Below are 16,058 nucleotides of genomic sequence, written 5' to 3'. Positions count from 1 at the left end.
CATAGTGCACAAGAATGAAGAAAAGAATAGTGCACTTAACTCCGAGAGGAATGATCAGGCCTCTTTCCCAGAACAAGTGCTGATGTTCTGTCAGGTTTGTTTTGTAGTCATGTTTCTTTTCCAGCTGAGTTTGGGTCCTGGAATCCGGGTGGGGATTGGCAGATTCTTTCTGAAATTGCTTATAACCTGGGGAAACAAGTGACATACTGTAATGAAATGCAAGATGACACATGAAGCATTGGCTTACAAGGTTCATTAGCCATGGATTGGTGGCAATCAATGGTGTTCAGCAAAGGTCTCTGGGATGATGTTATTGTGCATTGCTGCTTCTCAAATTTCCATAAAAGGTGCATTAAGAATTGGAATTCAGTGTGGTGTTTGGGGGCCACTAAGAAAAGAGAAAATGCAACTAAACAAAACTGCCTGGGGAAAGGCATGGCCTACACATCCAGCAAGAAGAAGATTGCGTTCATGTGATTATTGCCCTGAGTGTTTTATCCCAATGTAATTACCAGTTGTCCCGATTTTATGCTTAAAATGAAATCACAACTGCCTCTCTATTTTTCATTTTGACTTTTGGTTTGGCCGCTCTGTGTTAAAAGAAATCAGCCAATCTATAAAGATAAACTAAAACCAGCACATTTAAATGTACAGATTAAGCAGCTTTGTATACATTGTTTTATTTTGCGTAATTTACACTGAAATCCTTATTTTACTTAGGATTTTAAAAATTGTTTCTAATCAGAGAGATAAGGAAATATCAAGTATCTTTTTTCTAGGAATTTCCTTCCTTCCTTCCTTCCTTCCTTCCTTCCTTCCTTCCTTCCTTCCTTCCTTCCTTCCTTCCTTTCTTTCTTTCTTTCTTTCTTTCTTTCTTTCTTTCATATTTTTTAATCACCCATGTCTCTCAAACAGGGAGAATCTCTTTCAACCTACCTTCTTGTTTTTCATTTGGTCAACTTTCAACCTCTATAAATACATCTGTCCTAGAACATTGAACATGATGGCTCTGAGAACTGAACGAGGGACATATAAAGGGTACAAGGTTTAGAAAGGCTATAACAGACATTTTGTAACATATTCCAATTGTCCTCATAGTCTTGGGGAAGAAGTCCAATGGCAAGACTCCTCCATAATGTTCAGTTGCAAAAAACTGCGTTTGTATGTGTGTGTGTCCCAGAATAATTTCTTTCAATAACCATTCCATGGGCTTTTTGTTAGATAAATTTATGGGAGATGTCCGAGATCTAAAGGTAGCAGGAAAGAGTTGGAAGACAGTTTAATGTAAATAAGTATTAATGCCGGACATTCTGTTCCATCGCCATCCATATTTTTTTTACCATATTTATTGGATTGTATACATGTAGAATTTATATTTAAATCATTTAACTATTTGCAGAAAATGTTAGAAAAGTACTCAACATCCATATGGGCTAGATACTTGCTTTTTTTTTTATGGGAAAGCATTACAGATAAATGCTGAGCTTAAATAGCTGAGTTACTTTCTTTGGCAAATGAATAATCTAAACTTTACAGCTCCAATTCTGGTTGGAACAGAAGAGAACATAGGGTAAACAGTTTGTAGCTGAAAATGGCTACAAGTTAAGAATTTTTAAACATAATACACAGATGATCATTTGTGCTGCGTTGTGGTGCTCTCGTTCTTTTTTCCTTCTTATTGGCTTAAGAAATATATAGCTTTAAAACATCACAATCTGGGATAACAGATGTTATTTGCTACATGATGTCTTTATGTAGCGCTTGGCCTTTAGGTATGCAATAGTAATATAAAAACATAGGAAAATAATGAAATTAGTTTTAGGTGCAGAATACAATCCGAGCATTTTAGCTTTCTTGGGGTTCTACCCATGCACTCAATTGTTCCCACCAGAAATGATACTATGAAATTCAGATAACCTCCAAAGCCCCCCCACCCCAAAGAATGAAATATTTTGGCAAATATTAAAAAGGCAGAATAAAGTATTTTCCCTAAAGGAGAAATAAAAAACCTTAAGGAAAGTAGAAGCCCCAGTTTCCCTGCTGCAAGCAGAAACTGAGGAGGCCAGCTTTTAGACATGCAGATTTGGTAATCCATACAGAAAGACTGGGTCAAGACAGAAACTCAGATAAGCAACAAACAAAATAAGCTCAGACAAACACTTAGGATTTGCATTTCCCCTTTTGCCTATGGTCAGCCATGACCCCTACATAACCCCCATAGGAATCCAGAAGGTATAAAAACTCACCCATTCTAAACTTCATTTTGTCAGTTGTCCCTGAATCACATGTGGTTGGTGGGTCTGCTTCATCAATAAAGGGGACCTTTCTTTCCAATCAGCCTCCAGCTTCCATTTCCAACAGTAGGGAAGCTAATGGAAAAGGATAAGAAATAGCTCAAGAAAAGATTAGAAGAGGAACTCTAGCTTATTTGGATACCTAGAGACTGAGATAGGGAAAAGAAACTGAGCAGGAAATTACCATTCAATAAACTCCAGTCAGACTTTAGAACAAAGCTAAGGATAGACTTTAGAATTGCCTGTGTAATTCTACTCTTTCCTTGTGCATTCTTGGAACAGGTCAAAGTCAAATCAAAGTTTTTTGCCCCTCAGAAATAATGCTAAAAGAGAAAGGTTTGAGGTGGAAAAACATAAAACAAATGAGTCATGAGTCAAACAAATCAACCTAGAGTTCTCACTCAAGGCAGAAATGACCAGTCTTGAACTATACTACATTGGGAACATTATAGAAAGACTCAGCTTTCTGGAGAAGGCTCTAATGTTGGGAAACCTGAATAGACTCACAGTAGTGATGAGTGCACCATTGGAAGAACTAAAGGATCAGGCTAGGAATAGATCATCAGTGTGTGTGTGTGTGTGTGTTTCACAATAATTTTCTTCAATAACCATTCCATGGGGCTGTTGCTGAGATAAAATTATGGCAGATCTCCAAGATCTAATGGTATCAGGGAAGTCTGTCTATGTGGTCATTAAGAGTTAACAAAAACTGGATGGTACGTAATCACCATTGTCATCCTGAGGTGGAAATTTCACTTTCTAACCCTTATTGTTCCTGGGATTTAGCGAGTGAATGCAGAAGGTCTTCTACTAGGAAACACTATGCATGTGACAATGGAATAATTCTGTAATTCAGCAGAATGGAGAATTGGTATATTTTAGGGCTAGATTTTGATTACATCTATACAATGGAATGAAATTGATTTATCCAAGGATATCCATTTTGAATTAGAATATAAGAAGGACAATAAGACAGACAGACAAAATACTTTCTTGTCCTTCTTTCTCTATCATATTGTCTCGGTTCACACACTGCAATCCATGGCTAGATTCATACAATATGCTAAACAGTGAATTTCAAACTTCCCTGTATTTTTTTATGCAATTTGGGTCTCTTAGGCTAATATAATAATAATTGTGAGGACACTTTTCACACTGACCTTTGATCAGGTTAGTTCTGAATTTGCGGAAGTTGATTTCTCTCAATGCAGAGAGCTGTTCATTATTTATACGTTGTCTTAATCTATATTTACCAAACTGGAAGCAATACCATGGATAGTGGCAAGAATTTTGCCAGTTTTTGACAAAACTACCAATATAATCACATGAGAAATAATGGGGACTGCCTGCTGGTCAAACAGGTAAAGGTGCGATTTTTGTTTTCTTGGTTGACTACAATTACTAGAAATGATATTTCTAATATATTTGTCAAAATTGGGATGCAAACATCCATAGATGCAAACAGCCTCTAGGTGCAGGGATGAGAAACAGAAAACTTCCATATAGTTATCTGGATTTTTGTCTCCTGGATCTGACAACCCTAATCTCTAGAGACTATTGAAAGGGAGGGACATTTTTACTGTATGATGCTCTATGAATTTCATTTGCCTCTTAGAGATGTTATCTGTATAATTCTCCAAAGGGTGTTTTACAAATGTTTAAGTGATTTCTCCTCTCCAGCATCCAAGAGATTAAAAATGAGCATCTAATTGCTTATTATTAATGACAAATATAACAACATGTTAGTAGCCTGTTTACATACTCTAATACTTGATGAGATGATGGGAATTAAAATAGTGGAAGGGGATACACAGCCTGCAAAATGTGGCCTTTATAAGCAAGAACACTGATGCCTCAAATATTGTTCTTACAAAACTAATCGTCTTCAGACTAAAGTTGTTGTTTTTCTTAATAATCAAGCAGCTATAATTCCATTATTAGGTCCTTTGTGGGAGGTTCTTCTTCTTTTCTTCAAGCTGGGTTGGGCAAGTCTCCAGTTATGTGCCACCCCCAAGACATTTATACTTCTTAGAGTCACTTGAATAGTGAGCAGACTGGGAAGTTTTGGAACCTTTTTTCTTGAGGAGGATTTGAGGATTTGAATGCACATAATGGCACATACTGCAGCTTCTCCTGGCTTGAGGGATACTCCATGAATTGCGAGTGAGTGGAATCAGAATCTAAAGGAGTCTCAGATTCGGGTGGAAGTTTTTTTTTTTTTAAAGTAGAATTGGTGTTACAAGGCTTAACAGACTTATTTTACCCTTGAAAATATTCACCAATCTCTCCCCTCCCCCCCACCAAAAAGAAGGAGATTGTTTGACTCCTCCCAGTATTAGAATCTTCAAAACAATTGCTGGGACATTTGACTTTTTGCATCCTTGCTTATTTTTTACCAATATCCACTGCACTCCTTAAAACCAATAATCTGAACAAATCAGTGAAATCTTTGCTGTACGTATGATGGGATAAAAAGTCTAATCTCCCCAAATATGCCATATTCCCTTAAAAAAGAGAGAGAGAGAGAAAGAGAGAGCCTTGCCCAGAGGTAGTATTCAGCAGGTTCTGACCAGTTCTGGAGAACCAGTAGCTGAAATTTTGAGTAGTTCAGAGAACTGATGGTAACTTTCCCCCCAGGAATGGAGAGGGAATAGAGATTTTACAGTATCCTTCCCCTGCCACCTCCACCAAGCCATGCTACAGCCACCAAACCATGCCCGCAGAACTGATAGTAAAAAATGAATCTCACCACTGGCCTTGCCTATTGTGTTGATATCACAGTATCACTGCTCAAGCTTCCCATGGCTTTGCAGCAAAGATATAACCTCTAGTCTGAAAAATATTGGTCACTCCTATATTAGAACACATTTTTTATTCTTTTTATGAACTTTACATCACAGGGCCACTTGTTAACCCAGATGACAAAGTAATAATTAAAACTCCTATGCTATATAAATGTATGTAAATCACAATCAACTAAAAGTAGGGGTTTTTTTTAACCTCTGTAAGATAAATATACATAGCAAGTGCCTCTGAGCATCTCCAGTAGCAGGCAACAATAAGCACTCTTATATTGTTGCCATCATGAGAAGCGACAGATTAAAAAAAAATCATTTATCTCATCACCTCAGATCTCCATCTCTTGTGTATCATTCCTCCTGCCTCCCAAAAAGCTCTGTAAAAGGAAAGAAGAAACATTACAATGCATAGCTCCCTATGTATGTGCGTGTAGTGCTTTTTCATAATTATTATAAATTTAAAGAGAAGAAAAGGGGTTTGCAGTGAAAGCCTATCCCTGTTTATTCAAAAGCAAGCCTCAATTATTTTGAAGTGATAAGATTCTGTGAATGTACAGTACATCTATAGCTTTTAACTATTTTTTGAAAGTTGAATTCAATGTACAGCTACAGAAGGTGGGTTCCTTTGAATTATTCCTCTTTTAGCTCTACAGAACTAAGGCTAGAACTCAGGATTCAAGTCACCGGACCATCCCAATGCACTTTTACACAATATTTGGAGCACCCAGCTTTCCTGTAGTTGATTTTACATAAGCACATGCTGATCTATCTTAAAGAAACCCAAACTCACATGTTCCTCTTTACAAAAATGAGGAGCTAATCTGGGTTTTGCTGGGCTGCAGTTACAGGAAACTCGGTGCAGTGACACTTGAAAGCCAATAGGTTTTCTGAAAGGACATTCCTTTCAGAAAATGTCATTTCCTACAGGGAGAAGCACTGAATGAGAGAAGAAATGCTTCAGGCTAATTCCTATCTGTATCTCAGAGAGCAGTCTTTGTGTGGCTTTGATTGCCCAACACAGATGTTGTCTTGCCTGTTTCTCTATTCTGTTTCTAAATGCATCTACCAGGCAGCGATCATGTTTTCTGTTCAGGATAAAATCATCCTTTCCATTGGAGGTCACTTTGACAAGAGGAACAGTATGAACTGGAATGAAGGCCTTGATTGGTGTGTATAATTTATTTATTTATTTTTATTTATTTATTTTGTCAAATGCTTACAATATAATATAAATAAAAATAAACATATGTTTAAATATAAGAAATAGGAACTAATAATTGGGGACAATAGGACAGGGATGGTAGGCACGATTGTACACTTATGCATGCCCCTTATAGACCTCTTAGGGATAGGGTGAGGTCAATAGAGGTTAGTTTGAGGGAGAAGGTGTGGGGGTTTGACTAGATGACAACAGAATCAGGTAGTAAGTTCCAGACATTGACCATATCTTCCAAAAGTGTCAAAAAATGACTTCCTTCATCCACTGTCAACATTATACCAAATAATTGGGATAATAGGAGTTGTAGGTCTGAGGGTGTAGATTAGGAAAGTTTTTACTAGATTATGTATAATGGGGAAGGACAGTATTTTCTTAGAAAATAACTTGAGTCATATAGAAAGCCCCAATCTCCCACCCTGAAATTTTATATTGTAGAAAACACGTTTTCAGCTACATATTTATACAACACTTATACTATTCTCAATTGATAGGAGACAGAATAAGATGAATAATTTACGAATCAGTGGCAGATTTACCTTAAATATCATCCTTAAGGGAAAGATGTTGCCAATATTTATCTACTTTTCTGATACACCATGACTGAGGAAAGCAGGGGTGATGAAATCACAAGGGTCACTCTGACTGAGATTCCTAATGGTGGTCTGATTGCTAGAGTTATGATGAAGAAGACTTTTTGATCACAGAACCCAATTCTCTTCTTTTTTTAACATGACATCTTTCAGCTTTTTTTCTTATTTAATGCTTAGTTGTTGGGAGTGGAACACTATTTGCATATTGGCAACATGGTATTTGTATGTAACTGAAAACATGTTCTCTACAGCGTAAAATTTTAGGTTGAGAGATTGGAGCTTGCTATATCTCAAAGTTATTTTCTAAAAAAGTAGTTGTTCTACCACATTATACACCATCTATAATGTGCCCCCTTAGACCTACAACTTCTGTCACGGTCACCCCAATTATCTGGTATAGTATTGATGGTGGATGAAGCAAGCTATTATTCAATACTATTGAAGGACATTAAACTGAAAAGGGTCAAGCAAGTTCACAAGAGTCAGACTTGGCAAAGTTAGATATAATTTGTAATATCCTTCTTCCTTAACTCACCAACAATTGACTTTCATATCTCTGGGTTCATATCTAATGAATTTGGTGTTGTCCAGATATGTTGGACTTTATTTCCTACAAGTCTCTGGAAATGTTACCAGTTAGAAGTCTAATACATTTAGAGAGCTCTGGGTTGGAAACAGTTAATATATGCTAATGCATTCATGTAAAGATCTTCCCTCTGCAGCAGTCACATATACTCTTATTTCCATATTAATACTTTTTGCACTTAGCTTTTTCCCCATTAAGTTTTTTTTTCCGAATTGGCTCCTTTTCTCTGATAACATTTTTGCACACATGGTCTTCTCAGTTTAGAGGAATAAAGAAACAGGTGGCATTGACAACATTTCTATAATCTCCCTTTAGATTCTAAACTAGAAAGCAATTGAAGTCTCCAGTTTTTTTTCTCTCTCCCTCCTTCTCATTCTGTTGATAAAAGGATTAGAATGTGTCACAAGATTAACTAGAGAAAGATTATTAAAAGTGATTTACAATGTAAATGCTTTCAGCAGCAGCCACATGTTTTCTTTAGATTGAAGTTGACTTTTATGAATACTAAAAGCATAGGAATCAGGTAGGAGGTCTGCCAAAGTATATGGAAGAGGTAGAGAGCTGAAGGAGGATGTGAGATATGGAAATTTAAAAATTCTTTAAAGGGCATATTTGGGAAGGGCTCTATTAGGAGACATCTACCTGATGTTGCTTGCACTTCTACCACAAGAAGGCCAGGAAAAAATAGGTATTTAGTTCTCATATATGAACAAAACATTTTTTCTCTTTGGGATGATTTATGTATATTTTTCTGTGGGCAAATGCTGAACCTTCTTTGTACCAAACAGGAATAATAAAGACTTCATAGGCAAAATCACCTCAGAAAAATGATATAGGAGAAGGAGCGGCAGAAGGTAGGGGTGGAATTAAAACAGGAATCTGCCCAGAATTCCTACATAGCTACAAGCAGACTAAGTCCAACCCCACTCCTGCTCCATGATTCAATTGGCCATTATCTACCCCCAAGCAGGTCCTAACATTAGTTAGCTGACTTTTATGTGTGGACCTGGTCTTTTTTGCTTGACATATATTAACTAGAACTCAATGTTCCCACAAAGAGGTGTTTAAAATGTTTTTTCATTGTCTAAGTTTGAACCTAAGGAAGTGAGGTGAAAGAAATGAGGCATTTGCCAGATTTCAGAAGTTGAGAAATATAGAGACTCTTTCAGCCACTGGGTCCCAAAGAATGAGAATAGGGTACTCTCTTCCTGTTCAGGTTGGTGAATCTATGTCTATAGTGTCTTTCAACAGTGGCTTCATTGCTTCTCTAAGAAACATCTTTCCTTGCTAAGTGATAAGTAAAACCAACTGGAATTAAAAAGGAAATTGAAAAGAATTATGCCAAGTTGTCACCATGAAGTTTCCATATCATAACAGACTTTAGTATTTTGGTTCAGTGTCTTACATCAGAAATTGCCAACTTCTTTGATTGACATCTGCTAATGCATCTGATGAGTTGCTCTGTACCTGAGCTACTAGCTACATAGGCAAGATTCAGATTCAGCAAATCTTTCTCTTTGGATTCTACCATGCACAGTTAGTACTTAATTTAAATAATGTTGGTTCCCTGAATTCCTTTTGCCTCCTCTAGGCATTTTTCCAGGAAATGATGTTTGTGGGAGGATTCTTTGCCCAGCACAAGGAGCCTCTGTGGCGCAGTGGTTAGAGTGCAGTACTGCAAGCTACTTCTCCTGCAGCCAGCTGTCTACAATTTGTGAGTTCAAATCCAACCAGGCTCAAGGATGACTCAGTCTTCCATCCTTCTGAGGTGGATAAAATGAGGACCCAAATTGTTGGGGGCAACAGGCTGACTCTGTAAACCACTTAGAGAGGGCTGTAAAGCACTATAAAGCGGTATATAAGTCTAAGTGCTATTGCTATTGCTATTTCTGACCTTGGAGCTACAAGAGAGTACCAGGTTTGTCCTGGTCATCACCTCTCTGTATATTTTGCTAAGTTACATGGCAGTGGGCAGAAGTGAGAATGGGAGCAATGATTTACTTTGCCCAGCAAAGTAAACCATTGAAATGCTATTGCAATAGCTGTCAAAATGTTAACTATTTGAGGTCTTCTCTTGATGCTTCTCTTCTCAATGTTAAAACTAGAAAGTAAAACAAAGAAAACCTCGAGGCCATAAGCCTGGGTGAGCTTTTCAAGTATTTTATGACCCAAATATCTTTCCCACTGTGGTGATCCTAGGCCTTTTCAATTGTGGTTCACTTTTTGGAACTTCACACTGTGGGACTGCACCAATCTCCAGAAACAAAGACACTTGGAATACCTGGCTTAGCTTCTTATAGAATGCTCAAGAAGCAAAGATAATTAGACAATGATCACAAAGATTTTTTTTTTTTTTGCTACCATTCAATTGTATCTGATTCCCAGAGACTGCCTAGATAGGTTCCTGCAGCACGACATTTCAGAAATGGTTTTCTCCTCCTCCTCCTTGGGCTGAGAGGAAGAGGCTGGCCCACTGTCACCCAGTGTTGTGGTTAGCCGGCAGCAGGTGCATACGGTGGAGGAGAGCGAGGACTCAGATGAGGGGTCAGGACCATTAGGGAGTGGATTGCTGCCTTCAGAGATTGTGGGGGCTGGTAGCAGTGATGAGGAGGTTCCCGAGGAGCCTGTGCCAAGTACGCATGCATGCAGGATTGCTCGCATGGGCGACTCGGGAGTAAGGCCGCAAGATAATGGCCCCTCCCTCAAGAGGATAAAAGCCAGGTTTGAAGAAGCATTCTTTGCAGAAGGCAAAGACACTCTGAAACTTAGCCTCGTGGATATTATAGTTAATATTTGAAAACTCTTGTAAACTATTTCTTATCTGTGGGTTTTTTGCAGCCTTGAAAAACAACTTGGCAAGGCTCTTTCTTGTCAGAGCTAATTAGTTGGAAGCAGCCTTTTATCTGTGAAGAAACAGAATTCGTAGATGAAACCTTAAAAGGTGGGGGATGATGCCTTTGTCTGGTGTTGGCTCTCTGGGAACCAGGTTAGGTCAGAACATCCAGTTAGCTTTGTGCCTAACGCGGGACTAGAATCCATGGCCTCCCAGTTACTAGACTGATGCCTTAACCACTAGACCAAATTAGCTCTCAATCACAAGTATAGTATAATATATTTAAATATTAAAGTCAGCTTATACAGGTAGTCCTCGACTTACAACCACAACCGAGCCCAAAATTTTTATTGAGACATTTGTTAAGTGAATTTTGCCTCCTTTCTTGCCTCAATTGTTAAGTGAATCACTGCAGTTGTTAAATTAATAACATGGTTGTTAAGTGAACCTGGCCTCCCCACTTAATTTGCTTGTCAGAAGGTTGCAAACCGCACCCCCAGGATACCTCAACCATCATAAATATGAATCGCTTGCAAAGCGTCTGAATTTAGATCATATGACCCTGGGGATTCTGCAAAGGTTGCACATGTGAAAAAACAGTGATAAGTCACTTTTGTCAGGGCCGTTGTAACTTTGAATGGCCACTAAATGAACTGTTGTAAGTTGAGGACTACCTGTACTGCCAAATGCAGATAGAGAAACACATGCTCTGAATGGAGAAAATCCTGAATAGCAACTAGCATATCAAGGAAATGACTAGAATAAAACATTTCTTCTTGACATCTAGTTTTCTACCTGCAGAGATTTTGTTTATTGGTTAGAACACTTTAAAGAAACATACTGTTCAGTGGTGGGATTCCGATTTTTTTACTACTGGTTCTGTGGGTGTGGCTTGGTGGGTGTGAAAGGGTAAGGATACTGTAAAATCTCCAGTCAGAGATGGTATTTGCCGGTTCTCCAAACTACTCAAAATTTCCACTACCAGTTCTCCAGAACTGGTCAGAACCTGCTGAATACCACCTCTGATCCTGTTTCATTCCATGTTCAGGAACAGTTTTGATAATTCAATCAATATTCTTTATCATCCCTGGTAATTATATCAAAGATCATAAAGAAGCCACTGCAATGAATGAGAAAGATCATGCAAGAATGGTTATAAGGATAGAAAAATATGGAGAGAGAGATGCAATAATATTGGTACAGGTTACTCTTTTTCTGAACTCTGCACAATTTTTCTTACTCCAAAAGAAAATAGCATTCTCTCTTTCTTTCATCACCAGTCCAGCTCTGGTCTAAAACTAAGGACACATAAAAAGGAAAAGAAAAAGCTTTTAACCAATTTCACAAACTTATTGCACATGACAATTGCTCTTATTTATTCAGGTACTGTGTTTTTATTCCAGTCATAATCTGTGTCTATGCATGTTGTGTAAGAAAAAAGAAACAAGAGTTAGACAGACAAGGAGAGCTATTGAAGCATCAAACACTACTTTGAACAAGTTAGCTCCGGGTTTGAAAGGGATACAATTAATCATTAAAATATATAATGCAATATTTAAGCAAACCATTTCTGCTTCACTGCATATACATGCACGTGCACACACACGCACACACACACACATAGGCAAATGCTACTCATATCTGTATCCTCTCTTTTAAAACTAAATTAATTTCTGCCTGTCGCTGTGTTAATGTTCATTTTAATCCTATTTCTTGTGGAAGACAAAACTGGAGCTTTAGTGACAAATCTGAATTGATTAGTTTCCAAGATTAAAGTGCAGAAGCAATTGATATGTAGCTAAACAGCATCTCATCAATCAGGTAAACTGCTCATAAAATAATCTTGTCATGTTTAACATCTCTAACTTGCCAGTATGTTTCTTACTGGTGGAATGACCATTATTCTCCAAAGAAATCTATAATAAATCTATCTAAACGTGGAAAACTAAAACATTCGTGAGGACTCTAGTTTAGAGATCTAGTTTTCCATACCCAACAAATATAAGCATGCTTCATGTTATACACACAGAGTATCGGGATTTATTTGATTCTCCACTTGTGAAGAAACACCATGGTATTTCATTCCCATGTTTCTTATTGCTGGAAGACAGCATGAAGTCTTCTGTCTCAAGAGAGTGGGGAATCAATGCCTACAATATTTATGAAGTGGTTTGTTCCTTGTGTTGGTCTTTACAACTTTTGGGTTCCTACTCTATTTGGAGGATAAGGTTTCCTTACAGAGGTTAAGATTCCACATGAATATGTCTTCCCCCATTATTTCAAATCTCTGCCTCTCATTTTATTTGCTTAGCAACCACGATAGATGATGTTCTTTAAGAGTTTATATATAAAGGAAATAGAGTTTGAGTTTGCACCATATAAATGTATTTTCTCTTTTCTTTTGTGATGAGGCAGGGAACGAAAATGGATATAAATGCCATGTCAGAAACCCCAGAGGAATACAGGTCATTATTGTTTCACCAGAATTTCATATTTTTCAGGTAGAGAAAGGGTTTGCACCAACAATTAATTTGATACAGTACATGAGGAGTTTGTTTAAACTTTCATTTCCTCTATCTGAGGGACTGCCCGCTTCTTGAAACTATTTTTCATTTGCCTTGTGATGATGAATAAAATATTGCTACTCATTCATGAAATCAATGTCCTTTCAAGGCCAAAACAATATTGTAAAAGTTTATGCGGAGGGTCCATTGTACTTCATTTTTTGCTCTTTTGGAAGTATAGAGCTATAGGTTCTCAGGTTTGCAGACAGCATGGGATAGTATGGAAGGATCAAGTAAAAGCATCTTGGTGGATCAATGCCATTTGATAATGGCAACAGGGTAGTTAAAGCAGATGCAAGTCACAGATATTGTTATGAGGAAAGCTATAAAAGAGACACCATCTATTGTTTCCCAGGTTTATTAATTGAAGATAGAAACAGGGAAAAATTTACATAAAAGGAAGTTGGTGGATCTTTGCCAATGGGTAATGGAGACAAAATAATTGTTCAATGCAGACAGGAGGCATAGATAGTTTTATGGGAAAGGCAATAAAAAAGGAGCCATTTGAAAACCGATAATAAAGCATGGTAATAGTGAGAGCCTCCTCTGGAAGGTAGGTGACCTCACTTTTTTTTTCTTTTATGACTCATTTTTGCTATCATGCTGAAAGTTCTTTTTTAAAGTCTGCCATTTTGGAGCTGAAACTGCATCAAATCAAGGCTTTGACTGAAAATCAAAGGGCCTTGTTATCAAACAAATTTCTCACACTTCCATCCCCATTTTAGATATCAAGGCTGAAGTCAGATTTGGTCTTAATGAATGGCTGCAGTTTTGATAGATATCAGTGTATATAAGCCCAGAAAGAAAGCAGCACAAAACTAGATTCCAGAGATTGACTAAGAAGAGAAACATCAGAGCAGTAAAGATGATGAATAATTAGTTTTTATTGGATTTTTTTTTTAAAAAAAGCCAAATACAATTTAATAATAAACCAAAGAAAACTGCTTCAGAGAATGTATGATATTTTGTTCCACTATAATTTGCTATTGAAATTTCTCTTGCTTGTATACCCAAAGGCAGGTTCAGCCCTGGATTTATTTACTCTACCTCACCTTTTGAAAAAATAAACTGCCAATACTATTCAAGAAAATTTAAGCAGTACAATACAATAAAGCAAACATTTGTGAAATGGGAGGAAAAAAACCTCAGATGGAGGAAGCCGGTGAAAATGAAAGTGTTGGAAGAAATATTCTTCTGGGTTCATTTCCAAGTGGGGAAAAAAGACACTGGAAACATGGAGGCTGTTTGGAAAGATGGTTTAATAGTAGACAGTATTACATGCCTTGGAGGTCCTGAGTGAAAAGGGAAGAGATGCTGAGAGTCCCTGGGTTTTTTGTCCTCTGTTGGGATTTGAATTTGAGCTTGTATTCTGATTGGTTGTCAGACTCCCATGGGGCCATGCAGGGGCAACTCTCCTGAGTTCCAGGCTTGGTTGAGCCTTGCTGGATGATGATGCAATGAAAGGGCTTTGGGATTCCTATTATGGGTCTGCCTGAAGAATGTAGAACTTTGTTATGTAGAATAGTCTGGCCCAGGCTTTAATGACCCATTAGCAAAGGTAGACGGGCTGAGTTTCTGCCTCTCTGAGTTTCTACTTCTCTTTTAGGGGAAATATTCTGCCTTTTTAATATGTCCTAAAATATTTCATTTCTCTAGGAGAGGGGTGGGTTTTAACTTTCAACAAAAGAACTTCAATTTTCTCAGGAAAACAAAAAGGAAGTTACTTTGAGGAAACAAATCTATAGTTAGAAAACATCAGCTGAAGAAATGGAAACTCAGTTTCTTTAGAAGGCATTTTCCTCCAGAGGAAACCAATCTACAACCACAACACTTTGACTGTAAAAGTTTTTCTCCTATTGTTCTTTATCCCATTTAAAACAATACCCACAAAAGGTTCTGCATAGATGTTTTGAGCACATTGGATATATAATCCTAAATCAACCTAAGTATGTTTCCTCCATATATTACACCAGGCAAAATTTCTCAGCCAGAGTATCATGGTTAGGAAGGGCAATATCTGGATAAGAATAGGTTGAATAAGGTTGATTGGAGGCAATTGCTTTGTCCTGTTCCTAAGTTATATGCTCTAAACACCTTGAAAATAATAATAATTTGTTTAGTTATGCTGAAAAAAACGCCTCAGCAATCCATATAAGCTGCTTCCAATAATTGGTCACAGTTAGTCATATAGCAAATATATTGTAGATGGTATATTCTGAGCCATCTTCCAAGTACAATGCATTATAGTAATGTATTGTTATTTCACCTTTATCTTCCTGCTGGTAAAACAGGGCAGGTCATATTAGTATGTCACTGTCACAGTATGATGGGATTCTTCTTTTGAACTGCAGTTTAATGTGCTTTTGCAAGAGTATTGACACAGAAAACTATGACAATGGAGGCTTTTATGTTTGTTTGTTTTTTACTATTCACAGTCAGGCTATTTACAAAAAGGATTTACAACACAATCCCAATGTTCATCCAGTGTTAGGTTTCCTCTTAAGTCTCCATCCCAGAGTCTATCCTCCTCTATTTCTCCTGCTTCCTCTCCCTTCCTCTCAGTTTCTCTCCCCTGTTTGATAAAAAAAGGAGAATAAAAAGAAACTAATGGGCTGGAATTTACTGTAGTGTGCTCAGCATGGCTTGACTTTCCCCTGGATCAGCTCAACACCGACTGCTTCTCCATTGGGGGAAGAAGCTTTCTCAGGATATTTGGCCCAGCGACCAGGCCTTTTTCATCAACAGCTGATCCCCTCCTCCTCTTGGTCTTGGGTGAAGTTGCTGCCTGCAGCCAGTTGAGTCCTCTTTTCTGGTCTTGGGTCTTGGGTGGAGTTCTCCTTCCTCTGGGCCTTCATTTCCTTTCTTCCAGAAAAGTCGCCCCAGGACCTGCTCAGGGACTGACAACTGTGCCAGATATTTAACTTCTCTCTCCACCCTTTTTCTCCAGCTATCCTGTTTGCTTTGTGCACAGACTTTCCTTTTTTTCCCCCTTGTCTTCTCCTTCCCTTCCCCTCCTCCTTTTCCTTCTTTCTCTCTAATTTTTAGATAAACATGTCCCTCAGCAACTGAGGAGGTGGATGTCCTCTCAAGACGCTAGTCCCCAACACCTACATAGCAGTCTGGAGCAAAGGGACTGCAGTCTTGACATCCCACCGACATCTCATCATATCAGCC

The 16,058-nt window shown here is 37.9% G+C and overlaps 1 long non-coding RNA gene across 1 annotated transcript in view; it reads right to left on the bottom strand.

Annotated features, from left to right (window-relative positions):
• The window catches only part of LOC148128177 (uncharacterized), a 52,818-nt gene that overhangs the window by 23,297 nt on the left and 13,463 nt on the right, over positions 1-16,058 (bottom strand). Inside the window, exons 2-4 of the long non-coding RNA XR_015740960.1 lie at positions 5,421-5,469; positions 2,247-2,369; positions 41-186 (exon numbers count right to left, since the gene is read on the bottom strand). This is a non-coding gene — a long non-coding RNA (uncharacterized LOC148128177). The remainder of the gene's footprint in view (positions 1-40; positions 187-2,246; positions 2,370-5,420; positions 5,470-16,058) is intronic.

The sequence above is a fragment of the Pseudonaja textilis genome, chromosome 1 (assembly GCF_049901715.1).
Source record: "Pseudonaja textilis isolate UNSWEBS1 chromosome 1, rPseTex1.2, whole genome shotgun sequence".
Lineage (NCBI taxonomy): Eukaryota > Metazoa > Chordata > Lepidosauria > Squamata > Elapidae > Pseudonaja > Pseudonaja textilis.
This window is presented reverse-complemented; position numbering and strand designations above follow the sequence as displayed.